The following is a 27,773-nucleotide window of genomic DNA, read 5'->3' as shown; positions in this document are numbered from 1 at the left end:
TTAAACTTCTTGTCCTTAGTGTCGGGCATCTCTTTACCAATTGATAAACATGCCATTTTTCTCTGTCACTTTAATAACTGCTTATCCCCCCTAGAGAATCGCAAGATGTCAAACCAATTCTCACAGTCCCTCTCATAATTGCTAAATTACTAATTTTTCGCCATTGGGCTATTCCATCCCCTCCTTCTCTCTCAGAAGTAAAACATGAACTCCTTAATACATTATATTTTGATAGAAGAGCCACTTTGCCAGATATTGAAAAAGGGGTTGAAAAATTCTACAAGAAAAGAGGTCCATTTAATGAATCTCTTCAACCCAATATACGAGAAGAAACTTTAAAAATGTTCGAAAACACAACTTGGGGTTAAATGTATCAAGCTGAGAGTTTTCCGGCGGGTATGAAAAACCAATCAGATTCTAGTTATCATTTATTTAGTACATTCTACAAAATGACAGCTAGAATCTGATTGGTTGCTATACGCAACATCTCCACTTTTCAAACCCGCCGTAAAACTCTCAGCTTGATACATTTACCCCTTGGTCTCCTTACCGCTCCCTGGGAGGAAATTGATACCTCTTCTCCTCACCGTCCTATGTTATAGGTTGGCATACAAAATGGAATGAATTCATATACTATGACCTTTTCACAAACGCTCTACTCCCCCAGCCCACCTCCCCATTCGGCTAAGATCATCACATTACAAAAAACTGAAAACCCTTTGTTTATTCTTGGATACTCTAATGTAACTTTAACAACTACTCACGGTCATTTGTTTGTTTATTTGATTAACTATTAATTGCTTTAAATTCATTACCATTTAATGTTACTCCTAAAACTTATTATCTTTAAAAATATATAGTACTACATTCTAATATCATTGTAACGCATCCATCTGATTCCCATTATACAAACATTTTCTACTGTTTTATGAAATGAACTGCACAAAATATCTGTTTGTAATTCTATTCTGTCATATTAAATTTTTATTTTGGATGACTTTTACTCACTGTACTTGTATTTGAAAAAATGCAAATAAAACTGTTTTTTAAAAAAAAACAAAAAAACGTTTTAACTATTTCTGAAACTATAATACATTTTACATTTCTTCTGTGCACTTATCTCCTTCCTTTCCCATTTCCCTCCTCGTGCCCCATCCCTTATATTCCTAATAAAGAGTCTGACTCATCTCTTTGTGTATTATCTGCACTACTTTCACTCCTGTTCTTCAATGGTCTTACATTCCATTTGCATAAATTACAAATTCCTATTTCATTTTTATATAATATATATACACTGTTCATCAGGAGTCTATTTACCGATTGATCAGTCTGGGCAAATCTTTAACAACGACATCCAGTATTCACATATTTGTGTTCTCGATACCCGTACATCACCTGCCGTGCTACATTTCTGCCATATTTTGATAATAAGAGTAATTTGCTAATCAGATGGCAGCACGAAAGCTGGCAAATTCTGACCATCAGATGCAGACAACAGATTCAAGGGGTAGATTTACTAAGAGTGGTGTTTGTCAGCGGTTTTAAACCGCCACACATTGCTGGCAAATTAGTGCTCCTGACCGCTGCAAATAAATTACTGGCGATATGTGGCAGATCAAAAATTGTTTGATTTGGTCAAAACCACCAGAAAAACAGACATTTTATACCTGCTTCTGATTGGCTTGAAAGCTTAAATATGCTGTTTCAGCTATCATGCCATTCGGAACATAAGAGGAAGCACAATTGACTTAAGAATTACGGAGCAACCATTATTTATTGATTAAAGGGCAAATTATTTTATAATTACCTTGGTGGACAAATTTTATTTTTCATTATTTTAAGGGGGCAGTATTATTGTATTATTATATTATGGGGGGCACTATCTAGCCCCCATTAGCAATCAAATAGTATTGCCCGGTTAATATAACTAATAATTGGATGAAGTCGTCAAAATTAATTAAAAAAGAATCCTTGCGATTGCAATCAATACGCCACGTCTAATGACGCAATTGCATGGATTCCTAACACACACACTTACATTCACACTTACATTTGTAAGTAGTACACATTTTCTAAAAGTTCCAATTTACACTCGATTATTTAATAAATTAATTAAAGTGTATTTATACAGATTATATTATAGTAAAGATATTAGTGGTTCAAGTCCTCTATAATGTAAAGAGTTTGGTCTCATATTAAAACATATTCACCAGCAGTAACCCGGTTTCAACAGAGTAGCAATCGCATCTAGCGGTTGCATTATGAGCAATACGAGATTAATACTCATAAGCTCTCTTTCTATGGGTCAGTTTGAAATGGTTTTATGTTGGGAAGACACGTAGACAACAGTTGGAGTAAGTTTCCCCCTCCTTTGGGAGAAAATCAAATGAACTGACCTATGACCTGCAGTCTACTGTAACATTGTTAACCCTGAACCAATGAAGAACTCTCTTAGTGTTATATGTGCATATTTTGTGACATCATCTGTGGTTTTTTTCTAAACTTAACAACATAAAAGCAGCCTCTGATTCAGGAACAGACTCTCTCTTTTCCAACAGACATCACGATTGACGGGCTGTTCCTGGATCCAGAGCTGCGCTGCGTATGTATCGGTTGTACTTTGTATAATTATTGTGTTCTGTTAAAATTTGCTATTAAATCTCTTTTGTGCTTTGGAACCACATTAATTGCATCAGACAAAATGTATTGGTAGAGACAATACGGACATCACAATTTGTTTGCTCGTCGAGCGACGTCACATTGCTCGACGATTGGCAAAACCTATGACTTTCGGTTTACCAATAAAGAGTGTAGTAGCATCATTTACAGGTAAGAATGAAAATAGTTATATACCTTTTATCATCCAGTGTTGCCAAACCGAATATCCGCTTTGTGTAATCTAAGGGGTGCTGGCGAGGACTTAGGGAAAAAGTTATTTTGCGATTAATACGTAGTTTGTTTGCATAGCATACGCATATATTTACCTGCATATTTGCCACGTTTAAACGGTTGTATTGATAGTTATTGCTGTTGTATGTTATAGTCAAAGAAATTGTTAAAACCTCTGAGAAGTTATTACCAACATTTGGGAAAGCATTTTTTTGTACAGAAAACAAAGGTTTTTGTGAATTGTGTCATTGTGAAAGTTAAGTACAAAAGGTTACTGTTGAAGAAACAGGGTATAAAATAACCTTTGGGATGTTCTGTTTGAGAAAACGGTATAAAAGACGTTTAGGTAGTATACGAGGTATATGGTGTTATGAAAACAAGGGTTTTTCATCATTTTCCCAATTGTAATCGTAGATTGTGCAGATAATTAGTACTTGCCAGATGTGAGATTGGACCACACGTGTTGCATACGCACGTGATTGTGAAATTGTGGATGGTGGGTGGAAATTTGCTGGAAAGGCTGGTATTAATCAATATTTAGTGCTCCCAGTTGTAAAGTACTCAGCAGGAACTTCACTGGAAAAGCGGTATTGTTTAGTGCTGCGAGGCGCTGGGTTTTCGGCTGTTGATATTTCCATTCTCCCAGTTGAAAGTGACTGTGGCCTCACTGGGTACGCTGACAATCACGTGTATTGTTTAGTGGTACAAAGTGGAGAAGAAGTGAGTGGACGCAGCTTACAAAATTCGTCCACGGCCACCACAAATATCTAGTGGGAGTTTTGCACTGCGAAGCTTTGAGGATTCCGTTTCTACATGGGTGCTAAAAAAAACGTGTGCTATGGCCAATGTGCAGATTAAGCAAGGGCCGATGGGTTCAGTGCAGTATATTATGAGTGTGAAATATGGTGCGTACGCAACAGCATACTGTGATAAGTGGGTCAAGATGACCGATGAATGTGTGAAACCCTTTCCCAAAGTTGGTAGTTTTGATCCAGAAGTATTAAGTACTATTAGAGATAAAATCTGTTTTATAAAGTCACTAAAACTGAGAATTAAATATACTGACTGTTTGAAATCGTGGCAACAGGAAGGGAATATGTGGTATAAGAATGCATGCCTAGTGGAAGGTAGTGTTACAAAGCAAAGAGAAGCGAACGCAAGCACGTATATTGATGGAGGGAAAAGTACAACCAATACCAAAAATGATAAAAATAACATATGTAATTTATATCCCTGTACAGCAATTAGCATGGTGTATGGTGTTACAACGCCTTAATCTAATCCATACCTGAACTGTACTTTTTAGCCATGTTGTTATCAGGAAGTATCAGTGATGTAACTATAACATCTCGATGGAAAAGTACTTCAGGGGCTAAATTTCACCTCCACAGGGAACACTCAGGAGTTGAGTGAATTAAGCTACCATTGTTATTTCTGTTTGCTCCCTATTGTCCACTAGTGAGCTCTACATCCAGCCAGGAGCCGGATCCAGCAATGGTCAGCTGAGGGAAGACACCTGGGGAGGTAGGGGAGGGAGCTGGATAGTGTAAGCAGCCCACCAATCGAGACCTTTTGCATCTCCCCTGAGCAGGCCGTTCCCAAGGTGGGATTAGGAGGTGATAAAAGAGGCTACCCTGGGAGCTGGACACATGTGTGACTAACTTTTGGCCAAGAGGTGATGCTCTGCCAGAGATGCGCTGTTGAACCTATCTCACTGGATGTATTTGAACTGATTTCCTCACTTGTTGGACCTGCTATCGTTACGGGACTGTGCTATATTTAATCCTGTTCTGCAGAATAAATCATCCTTCTATTTTTCCTCTAATACCATGTCTGAGTGATTTGGGAACCACGTATCTTCACAATCCCATATTGAATGGTATGCAAGGTAATGTTTCTGAAGAAGATGATGAACCCACTGTTGTTTCAGCCATTGCCCATGCAATTAATAAGCGAGAAGTGCCACGTAGACAAGGAAAGGGAGTGGTCCCACCAGCAGGGGCAGCGGCTGAAATTGGTGAGAATGGTGTAGAAACCAATAGATGGAGGAACATTCATTGTATTGAAACAGAGCATCCAGCAATTAGTCCTGAATGTAGAGATTTAGTAGGCTTACAACCAGTCTGTACAATAGCGGTTGCGAATGGGAAAGCGGACAAGGATGGTGTAATTCCTATGAAACATGTAACAATGTATTGTCCATGGACTAGGTCTGAGCTGCATTCAATTATGTCAGATTTCTCAGAACCAAGGAAATATTTGTCAAAATGTCAGAAATTTGTTGAAGATTTGGGCAATGCTCATGAGCCAACTAATAAAGTTTGGCGAGTGCTATTGAGGGCCTATCTTCCTCCCAATACTGTCATACAAAAGTTTATTAAGGACTGTATGTTGGAGGAAGATTAGTCCTTAACAGTGGAAGATAATCAAACCAATATAACCTCCCTATTGGGCATATACTTTCCAGTAGTAGTGAGCTGGAGCAACATTTTACTATTAAACAAAAAGATGGTGAAACTGCATCAGATTATTTTTCCAGAGCCCTGACAGCAATGACCAACTATACTGGGATATCAGATATAAAGAATGACGAGCATCACAGGGAAGTAGCTGTTACAGTACTAATGGATGGGGGAATCTAAAAACTAAGGTACAAACCTCCTTGCCTAATTGGAGAGCAATCCCGGTAGACGTCCTTAGGGAGCCTGCTGTGGAACATGACAAAAACATAGGTAAGCCGAAGAAGGCGCAGAATGAGAGGGTAATGATGGTAAGTATTCAGGCACTAGAAGGACTACAAACACGACCACAGTATCACAACACTTATTATGGGGAAAGGAATCTGCAAAAACCAGGGAGATGCTTCAGATGCTTTCAAGAGGGACATGTAGCAAGGAACTGTAGTGAAAGAACAGATAGAGTGGAAGAAGGGACAATAGAAGATTTGGGCCACCTAGGAAAGACTCACAGAGGTACCAACAACAAAGGAGACATACACAAGCCTCAGAGGTATCCCAGCAGTTGCCCTCGCACATTATAGCAGAAAATGCTTTGCGAGAAAATGTCCAACACTAGGGGTTAGGTCATGCCTGTATCCTACAACCAGTTAGATTAACTAAAAATCTTAGGGAAGAACCTACAGTGACAGTTGATGCATCTGGTGTAACACAAACTTTTTTTGTAGATACAGGGGCAGTCAGGTCAAAACTGTTCCAGCTATGGGAGTAACGGGAAAAGTGCTACATTACCCTTTGACTAAACCTGCAGAGATTACTATAGGGCCTTTACATACCAAGCATTTATTTATTTCGGCTGCGGCGGCTCCAACTAACCTACTGGGCAGGGATTTATTACGCAAAATGGGATGTGTTATTTACTTCACCCCTGAAGGTGTATTTCTGGATATTCCAGTAAAGGTCACCCATGAGGTGCAGGACATACTAGACACCCCACAAAGGCTAATGCTGCCCTATACTGTTCTAGAGAAATGTCCATCTCAGGTAGAAGAATTGTTATCACAAATACCGGGTTCCCTATGGACCAAAGATGGACAGGACATTGGATTGATGGCAAATGTAGCCCATATAATTGTTCACCTAAAAAGTGGCAGGCAAGCTCCAAAAATACCCCAGTACCCATTAAAACCGGAGGTCTAATTAGAGGTGTATCCTGTAATTGAAAAGCTGTTGCAACAAGGAATTTTAATTTGTACATCCAGCACAGATAACAGTCCAATTTTCCCAGTAAAGAAGAATGGGGGGAAGAGCTACAGATTAGTCCAAGACTTAAGGGGAATTAATAAAGTAGTTGAGAGCCATATCCCCGTAGTGCCAAATCCAGCTGCCATCCTTATGCAGATTCCATCATCTGCCAGTCATTTTACGGTAATTGATCTTTGTTCTGCCTTCTCTTTTCCTGTTCACCCTGACTGTCAGTATCTCTTTGCCTTCTCCTATAAGGGGGTGCAATACACATGGACAAGATTCCCCCAGGGGTTTATTAGCAGTCCCAGTATATTCTCCCAGACCTTACATGACTGTTTACAATCCTTCCAACCAAGCAATGGGTCTGTCCTAATTCAATATGTTGATGATTTGTTGCTGTGCTCTGATTCATTTGTCAAGTGTGTCTGATACTAAACTGTTGTTGCTTCTTCTCTCACAGACAAGGCACAAGGTTGCAAAGAATAAATTACAGCCATATCAGACCAAGGTCAAATAGTTGGGACAATGTCTTACCCAGGGTCTAAGACATCTGACGATGGACAGAACCCAGGCCGTGCAAGACAGGACACTGCCGCAGAACCAACAGAAGATCGGTACCTTCTTAGGGATGTGTGGGTATTGTAGATCAGGGATTCCTGGTTTTTCTATTCTGGCCTTGCCATTGCAGGAGTCAGTCTAATCCTCCAAGCCTGAGCGTGTTGCACATACAGAGGAGTCAGAGCAGGCATTCTTTAACCTTAAAGAGAGTCTAACTAAAACACCTGCTTTGGGAATACCAGATTATGAAAAACCTTCCCATCCCATATCCCTCCTACAGGTGGGCCTTTCCAGGTAATACAAATTGACTTCATTCTATTACCACCTTGTAGGAATCTCAAGTATGTATTAGCATGTACTGATCTATTTTCTAACTCGGTAGAGGCATTTCCTGCTGCCACTAATACTGCTGTTTTTACTGCTAAATAAATATTTAGGAATTTGTATGCAGATATGGTATCCCTAGAATTATAGAAAGTGATAGGGGTACTCATTTTACTGGTGATATCATTCAGATCATGTGTAAACTCATGTGAATTGATAGCAAGCTTCATACTCCTTACCGACCACAAGCCAGTGGGAAGGTGGAAAGGGTAAACGGTACCATTAAGAACAAATTGAGTCTGTAAGCTTACCCACACAAACAGGAGAAATCATGTAATAATAAATACATGTTGTAAGAAAAAAAAAAAAGAACAGATTGAGTAAGGTAGTGGCTAAAACTGGATTGGCATGGCCAGAAGCTTTGCCACTAGTCCTTCATAGCATCAGAACCACTACCAGACTCCTCTTAATTTGTCTCCTTTTAAGGTATTTTTTGGCTGACAAACTAATTTGATCATAGGTCCACAGGATGACTTAAAATGCAACAATGCAGTGACTGTTCAATATCTCATAAAGATGATCAAGCAGCTAAGCTAACAGCAACAAAAACTCAAAATACTGTCACGTGGTATGGCAGACACTAACTGTCACAATGTTGAACCTGGGGAACATGTCATGATCCACAATTTCTTATGCTCAGGTTGTTTAACAGACCGGTGGGAAGGCCCATACCAAGTGTTGCTGAGCAGCACCACATTTCTGAAAGTAGCGGAAAGAGACACTTGGTTCAATCTACCCATGCAGGAAAGTCAACAATCCAGAGAAGGTACAAGATAAAGCAGTGACTGACACCACACATCTGTCACTCGTGAATATGTTCTGGGAGACCTAAAGACTGCAGCTACTAATACCCCAGCCAAGAACATTGCAAAGGCTTTTATGCCAGCATGGAGTGGCGGATTTTCTATTCTTCTTTTTCCAGGGCTTATCTTATTTTTATTCTTTCCAGGACATTCAATTCTTCTGATGGGGGTCAGATAATAGAGACTGGGTCCGGTAGTGATACTGATGATGTGGAGATGGAGGAGAATTTGTTAGAACAATCAGTACAGCCTGTTGTCTTATTCAATTCAGGGATAATGAAAAGGTCTGCTAACTCTGGAGCTCGGAGACAGTGTGAGGGGCTACTGTCTGAAGAATATTGTATCTGTAAGTACTGTGACCCCATAATTGAAGAGAAGGGCATCCAGCAGTGCCAGTTCAGTAGAAATTTTTATGTGGGTGAGCACCCCTTAGATGATTATTATTCCTTAGTGGGTAAGGTCTTAAACCCAACCAAATGCTGGGTATGCTCTCACGTGCCTCAGGGACAAATTAATGTAGAATTAGTACTGTTCCTACTAAATTGCAGGTTTGAAAAAGTTAAGATGTTGCCTATAACAACCAATCAGATTCTAGTTATCATTTATTTAGCACATTCTACAAAATGACAGCTAGAATCTGATTGGCTGCTATAGGCAACATCTCCACTTTTTCAAACCTGCAGCTTGGTAAATATACCCCTAAGTCTCACACAGTCTCTTCTTCACTTCTCTTGTTCCCATTCACATTTACAATGTCGCCAATCACAATGCTGACATTTAAAGAGCAATACCGTCGGGTACGGCAGCTATATCCCCCGGACCCGGCGGCTTTGCTGTTCATGTCGGCAGGTTAAGGGCTGACATTTCCAGAGTCAGAGTTAGCTACCCTACCCACCTTTGCACATTTAAGTCCAAAAAAACTAAATTAAAATTTGTCATTAAAAAGTTAGCTTTATGGACCCTTTCTCCCACAAGTTAAATGAAATATAAACGAACATCAAATAAGAAATAAGCAGGCAAAAATGTCTCAATGTAAAATAATGATTGGGTAAAGCCAACTGTAATAGCCAATTATGCATACTGGTGATGTTCACTTGTTCAAAACATGAGCTATGGAGTTGTACACATTGGACGCACAACATGATCATGAAATGCTCAATGTGTGCATAATATGCAATGTCAATAATTATTCATTCAAAACGTATTATTTACATTTTGACAAAAAGCAAAATTAAGCTGTATGCTGTATTGTCTTACATTGTAGTCATGGGGTAGTGATGTGGTTGGGAATATTTTGCAATCTGAGATTTTTTAAATTCTCTTTACCTGGAAAACAATTATTCAGTGTCATTGTTGGTACAATAACATGGGTTCACAGCATTGCAAGGATGAGTGATTTACATGTTAGTGTTAAAAGCAGTAATGAAAAACATCTTGTATATGAAACTTTACTCTACATGTTTCATACAGCTAGTATGCTTTATATTGCAAGGGTATTGTCACCTCTCATAAATGATATTACAGTATTAACATGGATATATTATCATTTTAAAGACAAGTCTTTTAGGCTGATCATATGAAACTCTAGTAATACAATATAAGTAACATAGTCTATTGAAGTTATGGGACAAAGAAATTATTATTAATAATAATATAATATTATAATAATTATTATAATAATATTAATAATAATAATAGTAAAAGTCCATTCCGATTTTTTGTGTGTTATTCCTTTATGTTATACCTACTTTGGTAGCATAGAGTATGGTCTGTGGGCCTTATAGAGTTGGGCGCAATTTACACTAACAATAGAAGCATAACTTGCGAACCATACTGTGCTTAATATTCCAAGTCAAATGTAACTTGAGAAACGTGTGCCTTGGAATGCTATGTAAAATGCGATCATCATCATCACAACAGATCTTACACCAGGGAGAAAGCAGTGTCAACACAATGGTCATAGCAGAGGAAACTCAATGAAGGAATGCTTGTGTGAATGTCTAGCCAAATCAAGCATGCACATATCATTTGAGAGTGGCCTGGCCAAGCGACAAACTTGACTCTTACAGAGATTTTATTTATAATTATGGCGATAGCTGATTTTCTACCACCACTGAAAATGAGCCATATTAATAAATAGACCATATCATTAGTAAAGTTGGAAAAAAGTCAAGTCCAACCTACTTTAAAAAAATAGCTTTATTGATCCAGGGAAGGCAATACAAAAACCATAGTGTAACGGTTTCCAATTTATCTTCACAATAAGAGAAAAATACTTTGTGATCCCATAAATGGTAATAAGACTAGCTCCTGGTACCAACCTCCCCAATAATGTAATCTAACACTAATATTTGGAATTACTATTTCTTGACAAAGACATCTTATCTACCGTTACAACCAGTTAGCCAGTTGCCCACCTCTCTTGATAGAGAACTCAATAGTCTGTACTTCCACACAGTGATAGCATCTTTCCTCCAGTGACAATATACTTCCCCTTGTCACTTGCACAGACAAGTAAGTCTTGTGCTTATTTAGCCCATGCATCCTCTATCACTACTGCTATTGGCGGTGGTAGTCTTCAAATCGACGCTGACAACCCCGACAGCACATACCCCATCATGATGACACCGATAGTGTCTTCCCCAACAGACTCTTCAGACCGACTGCTTGGAATACACACTTCAAAAGATTCCGATCAATGAAGATGCCGGGCGCCTAGAATGACGTTGTTTTGATGCCGACTGTTTTATTGGTGGTGTTAAGGCGGCGGTTCCCAAAGTGTGCGCCACGGCTCCCAGGGGTGCTGCAGCGCTGTCACTGGGGTGCCGCGAGCCAGCCATAGAAAAAACCAAAGAGCACATAAACTTACCAATCGATGCGGCGCCGGGACCCAGCAGACTCCTCTCTCCCGCAGCTGTCACTGACGTCGATATTCAGTGAGACCTGCGGGAGAGAGGAGGCTGCTGGGTCCCGGCGCCGCGCGGATTGGTAAGTTTATGTGCTCTTTGGTTTTTTCTATGGCTGGCTCGCGGCAGAGCAGTGAGAGGGAGCGTGACAGCGGGCAGACAGCGGGGCAGACAGAGGGGCAGACAGAGGGGCAGGAGTGTGACAGCGGGCAGACAGAGGGGCAGGAGTGTGACAGCAGGCAGACAGAGGGGCAGGAGTGTGACAGCGGGGCAGACAGAGGGGCAGGAGTGTGACAGCGGGCAGACAGAGGGGCAGGGGTGTGACAGCGGGCAGACAGAGGGGCAGGAGTGTGACAGCGGGCAGACAGTTGGGCAGACAGAGGGGCAGGAGTGTAACAGCAGGCAGACAGCGGGGCAGACAGAGGGGCAGGAGTGTGACAGCAGGCAGACAGAGGGGCAGGAGTGTGACAGCGGGGCAGACAGAGGGGCAGGAGTGTGACAGCGGGGCAGACAGAGGGGCAGGAGTGTGACAGCGGGGCAGACAGAGGGGCAGGAGTGTGACAGCAGGCAGACAGCGGGGCAGGCATGTGACAGCGGGCAGACAGAGGGGCAGGAGTGTGACAGCGGGGCAGACAGCGGGGCAGGAGTGTGACAGCGGGCAGATAGCGGGGCAGACAGAGGGGCAGGAGTGTGACAGCGGGCAGACAGTGGGGCAGGAGTGTGACAGCGGGGCAGACAGAGGGGCAGGAGTATGACAGCGGGGCAGACAGAGGGGCAGGAGTGTGACAGCGGGGCAGATAGAGGGGCAGGAGTGTAACAGCGGGGCAGACAGAGGGGCAGGAGTGTGACAGCGGGCAGATAGCGTGGCAGGAGTGTGACAGCGGGCAGACAGTGGGGCAGGAGTGTGACAGCGGGGCAGACAGTGGGGCAGGAGTGTGACAGCGGGCAGACAGAGGGGCAGGAGTGTGACAGCGGGCAGACAGAGGGGCAGGAGTGTGACAGCGGGCAGACAGTGGGGCAGGAGTTTGACAGCGGGGCAGGAGTGTGACAGTGGGGCAGAGGGGGGGACAGCATGACAGAGGGCAGAGGAGGGGGACAGCGTGACAGTGCAGAGGAGGGGGAGGACATCGTGAGAGAGGGCAGAGGAGGGGGGGACATCGTGAGAGATGGCAGAGGAGGGGGGACATCGTGAGAGAGGGCAGAGGAGGGGGACATCGTGAGAGAGGGCAGAGGAGGGGGGACAGCATGACAGAGAGCAGAGGAGGGGGGACAGCGTGACAGAGGGCAGAGGGGGCAGTGTGAGAGAGGGCAGTGTGTCTGGATGCAGAGGGGGCAATGTGTCTGGATGCAGAGGGGGCAGTGTGTCTGGATGCAGAGCGGGCAGAGTGTCTGGATGCAGAGGGGGCATTTCTGTCCTGACCTAAATACTTATTACATTTTTTTGACCCAACTACTTCTAAAACAGGACTGCTCAATAATTATTTTGGAGGGGTGCCTTGAAAAAATTTGGAGACTATAAGGGTGCCGCGAACTGCAAAAGTTTGGGAACCACTGTGTTAAGGTGTTAATTTAAGGAGGTGCCAGCTGTACAATGTACTTTACAAAGGCTTGTAGATTGCACAGCCGTTGCCTCCTTAAATTAACACCTTAACAGCACCTATAATAAAATCGGGCATCAAAGTGACGTCATTCTAGGCGCCCGGCATCTTCATTGATCAGAACCCTTTGAAGTGTGTATTCCAAGCAGTCGGTCTGAAGATTCTGTCGGGGAAGACACCATCTGTGTCATCATGTCGAGGTATGTCGGGGATTGTCAGCATCGTATTCACGTACCCAACCCTCTAGTAGAGACGAGAATATAAATTTAGAGCATTGACATTAGTTGGATTTTGGCAAATTTGCAGACTAATTTGGGCAGCATAAATAAATCAGGTATAGATGTGAGTTGGAAGTACATAGATAATAGGGATTTTGATTACATTTTAATTACTTTCCCACTCACTTAAGTTAATGATCTTAGTAACCAAGCCAAGACAAGTAGGGAAGGCATGACATTACAGAGCATTTTATGCGATGGTTTGTACCTGGAGTCATTGGATTAGCTGGATGATCTGGTAAGATACCCAGCTGTCTCCAGGTCTGCTTCTTTTGTTCTGCCATTCCAAGATGACCACCAGTTTACTTGTGCCTGTTTATGAACTACTGCAGTGTTTTCAGTGTCTGCTGAACAAAGATTGGTTTCTAAAGCATAAACAATTTCTCCATTTATTGTGTTGTAGCTCCCTCTAGTCCCACTGGAGTGCTACCAATCCTGTCTCCAGATCAGTTCTGGATTTACAACCCATGTCTTTTGAAATTTCCAGTTCTGACTCCAGTCCCATTCCTTTCTCCACTCAGGGTTTACTTTTCCTGTTAGTTTGACTAAATTCTGTGTTTTATAGAAGGCTGTCTAAACTGATGATCTCTAACTTCTATAAACCAGTGACATAGCTCCAAATTGTGTCCTCTTTATATATAAACCCCCTTCTCATGCTCTACGTTTCTTGTTTCTTTAATTGGTCTAATAGTTTTTAATCTAAAGTTTCCAAGAAACTTGTCCATGTCTATGAATACAATAAAATACAAATAAAATAGCATCTGGCTTTTTGAAATGTTGTGAGGTACGCAGATGCTGTTCTTTAATAAATTAATACATTTAATGAATATGTTTGTACATAAATTATTGTTCCTGTTTCAGCATTTTTTTGTCCCCTGCCAATGCTTATCTCTCTTACACTGCCCTGGATATATCCCTTTGAATTGTTATGCCTATTGCTGACAACCCTGTATAGATGCAGCTTTGTTTCTTGTATTTAGAAATAAACTCATATGCCTCCCAGAAAAATAAAGAATAGCCTTATTGAATAATAAAAATAGTAGTTTCTATATAAAAAATAAAGAAAAAAATACAACCAAAGACAAGCTAAGCAAAACGCTTTGAACCGGATGGCGAAGCCAACGTGCACGAATGGTTATGGTTTATGCAAAGGAGGTTTAGATACAGCTCTTAGCAGCTTTGTATTTAGTGAACTCCGTTATAGTGGAAAAAAAATCTGTGAAACATAGACAGAGCACAGTGAGGATGCAAATGCTAAATAAATAGCTTCAGCCGAGAGTCTATGATTTTGGAATTAGAAAGAATATAAACCTGTTACTCAGCCAGAAACTACTTCATGAAATATTTACTAAGGGCAAAGCTGTTTTTAAAGCATTGGACCTTAAAAAGAGCATATTTTCATGGTTATTTATTATTTAGGACAGGTAAGAAAATGGGGATTTTTATTTTAATTGGAGCTATTTTCTGATAGGTGGTAGCAATACACCAAAATGTGATAAAGCTACCAGGAGGCGCAGGGAAACATTGCTCGCCAGGTGTAGATCTTTCCCCTTTGTGCCTTCTCTTAGCTACCTGCAAGCTAAGAAATACTTTGTCTATCAATTGACCCATGTGCAGGAACAAGGAATGAACAGATCCCTTATTACCCCAGGTGTGGGACCACTAGATCTCCTTATTACCCCAGGTGTGGGACCAATAGATCCTTTTATTACCCCAGGTGTGGGACAAACATATTCCCTTATTACCCAGGTGTGGGACCAACAGATCCCCTTATTACCCAGGTGTGGGACCAATAGATCCCCTTATTACCCAGGGGTGGAACCAATAGATCCTCTTTTTATCCCAGGTGTGGGACCAATAGATCACCTTATTACCCACGATGGGGATCATCTTACTACCTGAGTGTAGGACCAATGGGCTTCCCTATTACTTGGATGTAGCATCAACAAGTCTTCTTATTAACCAGGAGTGGTCCCCTATTATATGTGTATAGTGCTAATGTATCTCCTATTACCTGGTGCAGAAAGATTCTTTCAGACAACAGCAAAACATAGCTAAAACCAACAGAACATAAACGCAATGGTTGGATAATCTAGTGCACCAGCTGGGAAGAGCCCTAGTGCTATCAGCACAGGGCTTCTTATACCTAGGGAAGGAAATCCACATTGCTTTATGTGGACTCAATCTCCCTAGAGAATCCAGACCCATGCTGACCATTATGGGAGGAGGACCCAACGCTGCGAGTTTCCCTGCTATAGTGCCACTGGCCAAGGCTGATAATATTAAAATTGGGGGCTGGCAGCACTTGGGTTGGTTAAGCTGTTTGGGGGTGGGAGAGCACACCATTTTTTATTTTTTTTCTACCATTTCCTGCTGGGGTTTTTTTTTCCCATGTATTGCCGTTTTAAATCTAGCAATTTATGTTGACAGTTTCACTGTTGACTTTACAACCCTGTACACATTTTACATGTCGACATTTTAACTGTGTCAAAGTTATGAACATGTAGACATTATGACTGTTGACCTTATAACTCAGTCGACCTTATGGCTGTAGACATTTTGGTGTAGATATTTTCACTGTTGATTTTTTTCCATTAGTTTTACACACAAGCTAAATGCCTTGACAAATTTTAAGTTTGTACACATAAAAGTGTTTTGCAGATGATGTATCAGTTTGCTGATGTTGGGCTGAGTAAGAGTTTGTAATTCCAAACAAAACTGTCTCTTAAAGACTTTCTTTTTGAAAGAATAATAAAAGGTTTGTGAATCGGTTCACTGAAAATGAATCTATTGATCAAGTATCCAAATTTGTCATCAAACACAGAAGTATCATTCAACTCATCCAAAAGCATTCTCTTGAAGTACCTTACGGGACAATTATAAACCACATTTAGGCATCTTGGCTCCGCCAATGATCATTAATCATTGGGAGTGTCAAGAAAAAGATATTTTGCTAACTTTGTATCAAATTTTCCTGTCTTCAAAGCAGTTCTGATAGCACAGTAATAATTTTCCAGTTGCAAGGACAAATAATAATCAATGACATGGTAGGAAGTTTTACCTTGTCTTAATAGTGTACATTGTATGGTTGTGATTGCCAACTATCATGTATTTGCAAGTGATTTTATCATCAGTATGTGTGGTTACCTGAATAAATCCATATTTCAGGTTGAAGGCCTCAGATGCACCCCTTTATATCAATGTGCAGGGTCTTCTTTACTGATGGGTATCATAGAAGTTCCATGGAATTCTATTGCTATAGTGACACTTCTGTGTCATACAGTTTCTAAGTTTCAAAAAGTGTCTTCTAACACTACTCCATCTAATTATTGATCCAGGAGCATTAAGAGACCGACTTTAATTACAATAAACTTTCCAAGGATAATGGAGACATCCACCCACATTTATTATTTAATATTAAGATCCTTTTCCCCCAAGTAATAGAATAGCAGGGGTCTAACGCTCTGGAAATCTGTTGTACAGGAGATAGTCACCCTTCTTTAACAGCTAATTTCTCTGCTGCCGATGGCAGTAGATTGTTGAAATCCAATGCTTCTAGCATTATTGGTGTCTCTCACCTATAAAGACCACTGACCAACTAACAATCCTGACACATGATAAACTTGTTATGTGTCAAGAGCACTGACCAATCAGTGATCTCGAAACATGAGAAGTGACAGTGTGTCAGGAGCAGTGAATTTCAAAATTCTCCTGTCAACTGCAGCAGATGAATTAGCTGTTATAGAAGAGTATCTCCGAAACAGTTGGCTTTCCAGGCACTCAACCTTGGCCATGCTGATACATGGCGAGAAAGGGGCCTCAATATTAAATATTAATACAATTATTAAATGTTGTATTTGGAAAGATATCTCCTTTAAGATTTTTACTGGCAGAGATTAGTAGTCGTCTAACTGTGATGTTAGAACCTTATGCAATGATCACTTGTGTATAAATAGAGCAAGAGTCCACATTTTCCATATAATGCAGAGAACTGACCTGCACAAGCTCTTTCCTTCAGAATTTCAGGAGTATTGTTGCGTATTATTTTATGGAAGTAGCATCACAGGATAAATGCAGGTTTATACTGGGAAATTCCACCATCCCAATTGCTAAAAAAAAGGGTCTAATGTATAAGTAGTGGGAAAGTAGTTTGACTACTTTATGGCTGACAGTTAAAAAGCCATTTTTAAAATCATTTTAAACTCCTAAACTACCACCTATACTGTACATTTATACAGATATGGAATCTCTTATCCAGAAACCCATTATCAAAAAAGGTCAGAAAATCATAAAGAAAAAAATGGAAATAATTGCGACTGTTTTATAATAATGTGATATACAAGATTTTAATCACCTACTGCCTTGTACAGTCACAGTGACGTCAGGGACACAGATAATCAATTTAATGAGTTCCTACCCACCTGTAAAAGGTTGGGTATGAGCACTACATATATGGTAAAAACTTGTTTAAGAATAGACATATTTGTAGATTAAAAAATAGAGGAATTCTTGGTAATTAATGGCTGAGGTAGGACTGGTAGAAATTGTAATTATTAATAATACATTTCAAAGGCAAATATATTGAATGTCTGTATCCTGGAGTTAGTTATTCTGTTTAATTTTTGTCTTTAAACGTTTAGAAACTGAATCACGGTGGCATATGGTTGCTCGGTAACAGAGCAGATGCAATAGGATCGCAAAAATTATCCGATATAGGCAGCACATTTGCAGCACATCCCCACCTAAATTACAATTTAGAATGATGTACCAGGTTCCAGTGATACAACCTCAAAACACCCAATATGTATTGTTAGAATAGCATGAATTAAATAATGTACTGTATTTTTCACAGCCTTTAACATTATACAGTCAGTGATTCAGTAGAAAAAACACACCATTACTTCTGTATCTAAATCTCTGGATATTATAGATGACTATGTAAATAACGACAATTAATATTTCAACAAGGCTTGTATGACACATGCCGGCTGAATTCCTTAGCCTTGTACCAGACTAGATTTTTCTAAACAAGAATTTATTCATAAACTGCAGATATTTTTTAAGAGTGTGTAGAAAATTCACAAATGGTTTACCAGGTAACTTGGGATGAGTTAAAATGCATTATTTATGAGTTCAGAGCCTCTCCTCCAGCATTGCAATTTATGCAACAGCCTGTTCTCTTCTATGCTGTCAGCCAACCTCAGGAAAAGATTTTCATGTTTTCAGGAGGTATGCGATAAGTCCTGAAATAAATGTGAAAATAATATCTTAGGAAACTTTTCTGACAAGGCACACAGAGAATATCAACTAATGTCATTTTTCTCCAATATATATATATCAATATATATAATATAATATATATATATATATATATATATATATATATATAATACATGTTATAATTTTAATATCAGCAATATGGACAGTTCTAAAATATTTTACTGTAGTTATTATTAAAAGTAGTTAATATTATATTATCTAACACTCTTCCTTAGTTGCACTCACGCAATATATTAATACATAAGACACTGTTCAATAATATAATTGTACTACTAACTGTTTGTGTAAGTCCTCATATCGGACTGTCCCACTGACATCGGGAGAAATGTGAGCAGATGTCTTTGGTGGTGGTACACCACTGTCAGGGGTTCATAGAGATTTTGTTGAGGTGGGGGAGTTGTTAGGAGGTACGAAAATAGAATGCTGAGAGGTCTGAGGAAAAAAATGTAGAAATTAGCATAGGAGAAGTCACGGGACAGATTCAGCCCTGGGACGCAATTGTTTTTGTACCATAAATGACCCCAGTGAATCTTTGATATCGCAAAACAGTATATTCTAAATAGTGTATATTGAATAAAGTCAATAATAATAAAATGGTGAGTTACGTAGTTTGGCTTCAATACTAAATGTTTCTTTAGCACTAAAATACTAAAGGACATATGGTAAAGGCAGTCCCGGTGTCCCGTCACTATTGTGATCAGTTTATACCACAAATGTGGCTAATGCACAGTTTTAGAGGAGAAAAACTGAGACTGTTATATAAATAATTGGGATTATCCTTAAGTGCTAGTAGGTAATGCTTTGTTATTATTATTATTATTAATTTTTATTTATAGGGTGCCACTAGGTGTCCGTAGCGCCGTACAGGGACAAACAAAAGAAAAATATGAGGTGATACAGCACAGCACAGTACAGTAAACAATAAGCACAGTAACTCAGTGAGCTCAAAGCACAGCTAGAGGGGCGGGGGAGGGGAGAGGGGAAGGTCCCGCATACGGCGGAGCCCAAGAGGGAGGGCACGGATGACAGGGGAACCCCCAGAGGGGAGAGGAGGAAGCGAGAGGGGACAGGGGAAGAGGGTCCTCGAGGAGGAGGGCTAGGTAGCTGGAGAGCAGAGTTAAAAGTGGTGAAGACAGGAGGAGAGATGACCCTGCTCAAAGGAGCGTACAATCTAAGGGATGGGGTAGACAGACAGAAAGACACGGGGAGAGAGGGAGAGAAGGAGGAACGGAGGATAAGGATAAGGGAAGGGGAATGAAGGGGAAGAGGCAGAAGAAAATGTAGGAAGTTAGGTTGTTGTAATCCTTTTAACTGTTCCAACCCTGTGGATTTTCCAGCACATATGCCAACCTGCAAAACTAGGTGTAGAGCGATTTTATGGGGGGCATATAGACTGTGAAATGGGTGTGCTCCCTGTAATGTGTTTTGCCCACAAATAGGAATAGGTATACTTATGAATATAAAACATTTAGGTTCTGCATAAATTACCTTTGTTTTGTGTGTGATGCCAGAAATACCTTTAATGGGGCTTCTGTGAATTCCCACAGCTTGCTGATATTACATCTTTAAAAAAATGTGGTTGTGGTGAGGGAAGTATAGCCTGCAGTGAAATCACAGCTCAATGCAATGATATGAGAGCTACATCTACCATCTTGGAACAGTACCTGTCTCTCCCCGTCACACCATCGCCAAGCTGTCATCTGTCTATTAGACTGATGGGTCTATTTATCAAGAGCCTTCCATTAAGAATATTTTCTATCACTGCTTATTGCAGCAACAGAATGTCTTCTATTAGGGGACAAAAATGTCATCGGGGAAGCTGAGCATACTGACAGTGGCCGGCAATGGTATGTAGTCTTACTGCTCTCGCCAATCCAATCTGGTGTCAATCTTCACAGGAGGTCATCTACCTGGTTGCTAGTTTGCTCTATACCCACGATAGCAGTTTTTCCTGCTATGTACAGTTTGCTTGGTTCTGACCTCTGTCTGATTTTTTGCCTGGACTAGACCATTCTCTGGATTGCTGCCTACCCTACTCTTTGCCTTACTGTTACCATTCGCTGGATTGCCACCTGCACTGACTATAGCCTGGATTTGATCATTCTTTGTATTGCTACTTGCCCTGACCAGACCATTTTCTGGATTGCCACCTGTCCTAACCTTTTGCTTGGACATTGGCCTCCCCTGGATTGCTGCCAGGTCAGACTTCTGCTTGTACACTGGAACTCAATCCGGCCTGTGTGAGTAATTGCATTCTCCAATATTTCAGTCCTCAGTGCCATTTGATTAGCGTCTCCAATATATCTAGTGTCAGCACCCATCTCAGAATAAACCACTAGAATATGTGCATAACACCTGGCTCCATATAGGTACAGATAAGCTCATTCAGGTGTAAGGGAAAAAGGAGCTGCTGTAAGTCCACAACTATCTAGGCCCTAGAGGTTTATTCAGGGAATTCGGTGTATGTTGTCATATTATCATGGGTCCAAAGCTCATGGAGACAAATACTGCTCAGGGCTCGGCCAATCACCTTCAGGTTGGTTCAGGACTGCCCACTAGAGTTGCTGCACAGGAAGAGGCTTACAGAATTTCATAGGCTGCAGCAGGAAGTGTAATCGAAAGTTAAATTTGCCAATTCGGTGTTCCAGTGACTGTAAATCATTTAGGAATTTTTGCAAGAGCTATAAGTTATACTTCAGGTTGAGAACCTGTTCTTCTGGGTCAAAACAGCAGAAAATCTGTATAATTATCTTGCTATTGCAAGGAGATACTCTTAAATCTTGATCATCATAAGCCAATATTCACGTCAGTAGAGGTCACCAATGGAGGATTATTTTGCCGGATTTCGGCATTGGGCTATACTCTACAGCTGTAATGATCCGATATGACGCAGTCAATTTACATTAGGACTGTCAGAAGAGTTAAAATACTTCACAATCCAGTACACAGCTTCAAAGAACCTTGAGAACAGTGTGCAGCCAGCAAAATTCCCTGACGTGTAAATATAAGACGACAGAAGCAAAACTTGTAGGCATTTATCTCTTCCGCTACTGTGAATTCTAGTCATCAGGAGCCCATGTAAATAGGAGAAGAAGGTCCACATGTATTTGATTCAAAATACAATACCCTATGTCACCACTTAAATAGTCTGATAATATGTCTGTAAACAATTTTGCTTTCATTGACAGTGGGGCTGTGGGAAATGTTTTAGAAATTACTGAAGCATAAAAACTTTGAAAATTCCTACCATTGTTCTAGATCTAGTATCAGTATTTGCATACTAGTTGGTAGTCCCTTGCTTGGAGGTGCTATTAGTTATAAGACACTTAATACGACACCAGATGCCAAATTTCCAAAACGAACCTCTACAGCCAGGCTAGTTGTGGGAACATTTACATATATATCTTTGAAATGTTTAGTAGCTCTTTATAAGACAACTGTTATGTTAGGTTTAGCAGACCCAGCAACATGACCCCTTGCAGCCGATAAAAAATCTTCTGCTCCCAAATTAACCACTTCATTTATTATTGCAGTTATTGGTATTGTATTAATGAATTAGTGAGAAGTGTGTTTTTTTTGTTGGAGACTGTGGTTTAGTAGTCTTTTAACTCTCACAATTCGATTGACTATAAATACACTTTAATAATGTGCTGTTTCTATAGACTTGTAAAATAGTATTTCTTATTTTAAAATTGCATTTATCTCTTTTTATATTATGAAGCTGACATCACTCCCCCCTGTCTCTTTAATATGTAAAAGGGGGAAAAAAATGATGTCCTTTTTTTACCGAATTTACATCCAAGTGAGACAGGTGAAATGTCGGGATTAACAGTCGAAGGCCAACAGTTACAGCACAATTAAACGTCTTGCTCCATACACGGTTGATGCTAAGGGAACATGTAAAAGGAGAGCTTCAATCCAAACAGCAAAACAAGGGAACAGATAAATGAGCTTGAGCTCATTAGTAATCAAATGAGGGTTGTGAATGTTAACCCAGCACAGCTGACATCTGCTGTGAATTTGTTAGCTGATGTTGCTGTGGAGGCTGTTGAACCTCATGTGGTCTCAGCAGGCAGTGAGTCTAAGCAGCCGTATACCCTCTGTCGTCTCAACATGAGCAAGAACAGGAATGTACCCCCAAAGCACCTAACAAGCAGCTACGGTGTTTGTTTGGAAAACTTAATTTAAAGTCTATATTTACATTCACGTTAAATGAGTTGTCTTCATAAACATACAGTAATGTGATTAAGCACAAATATATGCATAAGAAAAACAGCCATAATGGCAATGATCGTGGCTTCTCAGTCATTTATGGCGAAAAGTAAAGTATTGATTAATACGTTGTAGTGTCAAATTAGCTTCATCCAGATGGATGGAATTTTTTTGTGAGTTTTGTGGCTGTTTTCCATAGATGCGAAGTTCTGGTGACATAAGCTTTGAGTCCTGCATTTGTTTCACAATCCACCAGAATGCCTTAATATCCAGTATTAGTAGATTAACAATCCACAAAATATATAGTCTATGGATAGAGCTAGGACAATTTGTTCTACTATGTGAGTGTGGTATGGTTGGATGTGACCGGGAAAATGAACAGTCAAATCTCATGGTGAAACATGCACCTGTATCTAAATGCGGCCCTTAGTATTTATAGTCTATAATTATTTAATCATCTCATGATGAGAAAATGGTTGCACTTGCTATTGTAGAGAATAGCTGCTCTCTTGCCTATGTCTGTAGTTTCAGTCTGCTGGAACCAGGACCGATAGAGTAAAAGGTTTAGTATGTTATAGGGGGGCTTATTATTACCCATTGCTAGAGTACACCTTCAGTCATGAAACCATGCTTCCCTCACCAGAGCTATGAGGTCAGTGTGTCACACTACGGTTAATGGAATGCGGAAGGTAAGCAATTTGTTTTCTACTTTATCTCATTGAACTCAGTTATTATTTAATATTTTATTTTTTCAATGTCCTTCAGTGCCATGCTTGGTCATTCACTGTAAACCACTCTGTAATATAATTGGTGGGCCACTGCATGTAGTCCACAGTGGCATGCACGTCTGTTTGCAACATGAGAGCTTCATAAGTGGGGATGGGCTTTACAATTTTCCCAGTCTAGATTACAAGAGTTTATCGTCATCACATAAAAACACTCAAGTGCATGTAACAACAGCCTTCACTTTTCTAATTCTGGTTCTTAAAGCTGCGTCATCACCTATAAATAATACGCTCCATCACATCCCTGGAGCCCCGGGGGCTACTAATTGCAGCTGTTTTTCCCGGAGCTCTGTAGCTCATAGCACTAGAGAGGGGTATGTGCTGGAGGACTGAATCAGAAGCCACTAAAGATTACAGCTTCTGATATTAACTCAGCAACCCATTCACCATTGCCAGATTATTGTGCCTCTGTCTCTAGCTTGTCACTGACCATGATGCTTGTTGCTCCTTGGCATCTACATTCAGAGGCATAGGGTGGAGCTATGTACCAGTACTGATGTGCACAGGAGCAGGGGGGCATGGCCAGCTAGTGGGGGCAAGTTGAGGTGAAACAAAAACCATCAGGGGCAATATCGGACTGGTGCATGAATGCATTTGTAGGTGCCAATGAAACAGTGTGTGTGTGTGTGTGTGTGTGTGTGTGTATGTGTGTGCGTGTGCGTGTGCGTGTGTGTGTGCGTGTGTGTGTGTGTGTGTGTGTGTGTGTGTGTGTGTGTGTGTGTGTGTGTATTATCTGGCTTGCTGTTTACCAGTGTAACCTATGGCTCTCCAGCTTGCCAAAAAAAGTTGATTGTTACTGACTGAAGGTGCATCAACCTTGCAGCTTGTTTTCAGTTCTGTAGCTTCTCCGGAGCAGTGCAGCAGAGTTAATCCGCATAAGAAGCTTGCATTGCATAAAATGTAAACACTGTTAGTCTGAGATTTTAAGGTATCTTACTGTACTAAAAATGACATGGCACAATAAATATATTGAAAAAAAAGATTTATTGATTAATTTTGATAAATTACATGCGGCCCTTTTTGCTCTGGCTAGCTGGTGGGTACGGACAACCAATAGCAGAGGAACCCTCCCTCCCGAATAAACAGGTAATTAACACAGTTCACATGTGAAGTGCACATTATTTTGTACATGGTGCAGTATAAATATTTCTGTTTCAATTTGAAATAGAAAACAATCTTTATTACACTGGCTCTTCTTCCAGAATAGAAAAACGTAAACGTTGCAAGACTATTTGTAAGAGTACATATATAATGCCAGCCCCCCCCCCCCCCTCTGCACAACGCTTCAGCAGATATTAGTGCTCTATTAACTCCTCACACTCCTGCAAAGTCTCTTAATTACAACAATATGTGTGTTGTCATATTACATACCAGCTGCTGGGAGCAGTAGTTCCACAGGCACAGACCACACGTTGCATCACACAGGCTCTTCCAATAATTTCATCTCACCCAGTTGCAGGCATGTTCATGGCCACTTCTCAGATCCTCCATCCAGGAACACTCTCCCTTCATGAGATACAACCATCCCCTCATCCAGGAACTCCTCTGCCATGCAGTCTCCATTACAACCGCTCTCCCAATTAGCAACACTGCACTGTGCAGCGACCACCCCCTCACGGTATGGGGTCATTCCAAGGAGGCTACTCCATGGGGTACCTCATAGGAGTCTCAAGACCTCACACTGCCTTTTTCCTGTAATACCATACACTGTGTTTGCAGTGGTGATGTTACTTCTGGGGTACCCCTGCTGGTATCTTTGGCTGTGGCCCTTCAACTTTTTTGGGCTCTTTCCCTCTCTCTGATTAAACTGGCCTAGCATGGTAGCCACTTCCAATATGTTGGGCCACCCAGGTTCTGGGTAGTACCCCACTGAGGCCTCCTGGTAGTTAGGGGTCTAGACACCCCATAATGGAGTCATAACCATGCCTCCCACAGCATCTGCTGCACACTCCCCCTTTTTCAATTGGAGTCTTGTACTCCTGGGATATTTGACTCCCTAGTAGAGTCTCAAATACATGGTCCCCTGGCACCCGCCCAGCACTCCCCTCTACTCTGTTTCTCGGGACCACACACCTAACTTCACGGGTTCCGGCTGCACAATGGCCGCTCTTCTCAATCTCAGGAAAAAGAGAGTCACTATAGACCCTAGTCCCCGGCATGAGCCAGCTATAGCTGGCGCCAGCCACAGAACTAAGCCTTGCCCACCAGATGACAGCGTCATTGGCAAATTACTATATGAGGCACTAGCCTTATTAAACTAGAATACCCCCCCCCCCCATCGATGATCTCCCCTTTTGTCACCAGGATTCGAGGCCTAATTAAATAACGCTCTATGTGTTACAGACTTAGTTATCATGAACAGCCCTTTTGTGGTGATATGTAACATATGTAAAAAATCCCTTATCACCACTATTTATTTTAAAATATCGCCAGGGCAGCTCAGTGATACTTGGTTGCCCAAAAATACTGACCAGTAAGGGTTAACCTACCATTTTGGTATTGTTGTTTGCCAGATTTGTGGAAAAAAAATCCAAAAATGTTTAAAAATAGTTATAATAAAAATGACAAAATATTTAAAAACCTAAAAAATTTTCACATCATCAGATCATTAAAATGTACTAGGTACCAAGATGTTTTTTAAAAAATATAATTATGTATAAGTAAAAATGTAAAAATGCTTTGGTAATGCTGACAACTATATGTACCATTCCAAGCAATACTTTGGGGTAAGACCTAGAGAAGGAGCCACGATTATGTCACATTGAGACTGGTGATAGCGAGATATTCTGTGGAGAAACATACAGTAACACACTATGATATTTCAAATACACAGGTGTTTTTAAATGTAATATATATATATATATATATATATATATATATATATATATATATATATATTTATATTTATTTTTTATTTCAGTTTAGCTAAGGACAGCTTTTGTTTTCTGGTGACAGCCAGCGAAGGCTTCCCCCAGACATGGAAGAAACACAACTACATTGTGGAAAATCCATGTTGCACTGCAAGTGTGGTAAATTTAAAATCTGTGGACAGATTTGGGAGAGGGCATGTCCTAGCACAAGTATAAACTGCAGTGTACAAATTAAGATGTCCAGTATTTATGTGCTAAATGCAAAAGCAGCCAGCATTTCACCTGCATGCATAAAAAATGCATTAGCTCCCCTTAAATTGAAACATGGTTTATTCAAGAACAAATTTTCCCTTTTTTTGTTTTCCACCTGCGAGACTCAATATCTCTATTCCTCCCAACAAACTCACATGTTATACCCTACTTGCCTACTTTTGGCTGGCTCCCTCCGGGAGCTCACTGAAGAAGGTTGTAGGGGAAGGGCAGAAGGGGGCGGGGATTCATGAATTGCATCATCTTGGCCCCGCCCCAGTGATGTAATGCCTGTTTTGGGTCTTTTTACACTGGTAAAAGACCCAAAGCGGGCATTACGTCACTGGGGGCGGGGACCAAAATGCATCTACTCGTGAAGCCCTGCCCACTCCGCCCATACACAACTCCATGCCGGCTCTGATGAGGGAGAAATGCCAGCTCTCCTAGGATTCCAGTAGTCCTACCCGGAATTCGTGAGTCTCCCGGGCATTCCGGGAGAGTTGGCATGTATGTGTAATACCCTGCAAACCACAGGTATATTACTGCATGCATTTATTTAGAAAACTACATCTCCCTTAGTGCCTCTAGGAAGTTTAATGCAAATTGCATCAGCTTTTTTGGGGTTGACAAGCTACAAAATGCTCACTAGAGCTCCAGGCTGCACTAAAAGCAGACAGAGATAGTTAGACACTGCAACAAGTTGCAAAAGCCCGCAAAAACAGGCATTTTGCCACCCAAATATGCTAGAAGGCTCCAGGAGATTCTTGGCGGTAGACAAAAAGGGAGGAGCCAAAAAACTGACTGCTAGAGGGTAAGGGATGGTTGTTGGTTGCTGTAGAGTATGCTGTGTCATTGCTGCCTGGAAAATGGGGAATTTACCCACAGGGATTCATTGAATGCTGGTGCTGGACTATTGCTATGTTCAAGTTAATAAAGTGAATCAAGTGAGATATAAAGCTGTGTTATTAAAACCTCTGACCGGGACTATAATATTGCTATTGAGAGGTTATGTTGCTGTCTGAAGGAAGAGTTTCTGCCTGCCAATTCTGCTGTATTTAAAGTTTCTCTGCAAGTGACCCAGTGTGCAAGGGACATAGAGAGCAATAATCTGTCACAACTGTTTGTCTATATTGAGTCAGAAGTTTGATTCTATTGTGAAACTGCCTAAAATGGTTGCTGAGGAGAGACACACACACTAGAATCAGAACAATTTTGTGGGTTACAAGGAGGAAAAGCCTCTATGAGTCTTCTGTATAG

At 40.9% G+C, this 27,773-nt stretch overlaps 1 long non-coding RNA gene across 1 annotated transcript in view; it reads right to left on the bottom strand.

Moving 5' to 3' along the window:
- Positions 1 to 18,230: 18,230 nt before the first annotated feature.
- Positions 18,231 to 27,773, bottom strand: part of LOC142136769 (uncharacterized) — a 41,906-nt gene continuing 32,363 nt past the window's right edge. The window contains exons 3-4 of the long non-coding RNA XR_012687526.1: positions 18,678 to 18,832; positions 18,231 to 18,363 (exon numbers count right to left, since the gene is read on the bottom strand). This is a non-coding gene — a long non-coding RNA (uncharacterized LOC142136769). The remainder of the gene's footprint in view (positions 18,364 to 18,677; positions 18,833 to 27,773) is intronic.

The sequence above is a fragment of the Mixophyes fleayi genome, chromosome 1 (assembly GCF_038048845.1).
Source record: "Mixophyes fleayi isolate aMixFle1 chromosome 1, aMixFle1.hap1, whole genome shotgun sequence".
Classification (NCBI taxonomy): Eukaryota; Metazoa; Chordata; class Amphibia; order Anura; family Limnodynastidae; genus Mixophyes; species Mixophyes fleayi.
Note: the sequence above shows the minus strand (reverse complement) of the source record. Positions and strands in the feature narration are given on the sequence as shown.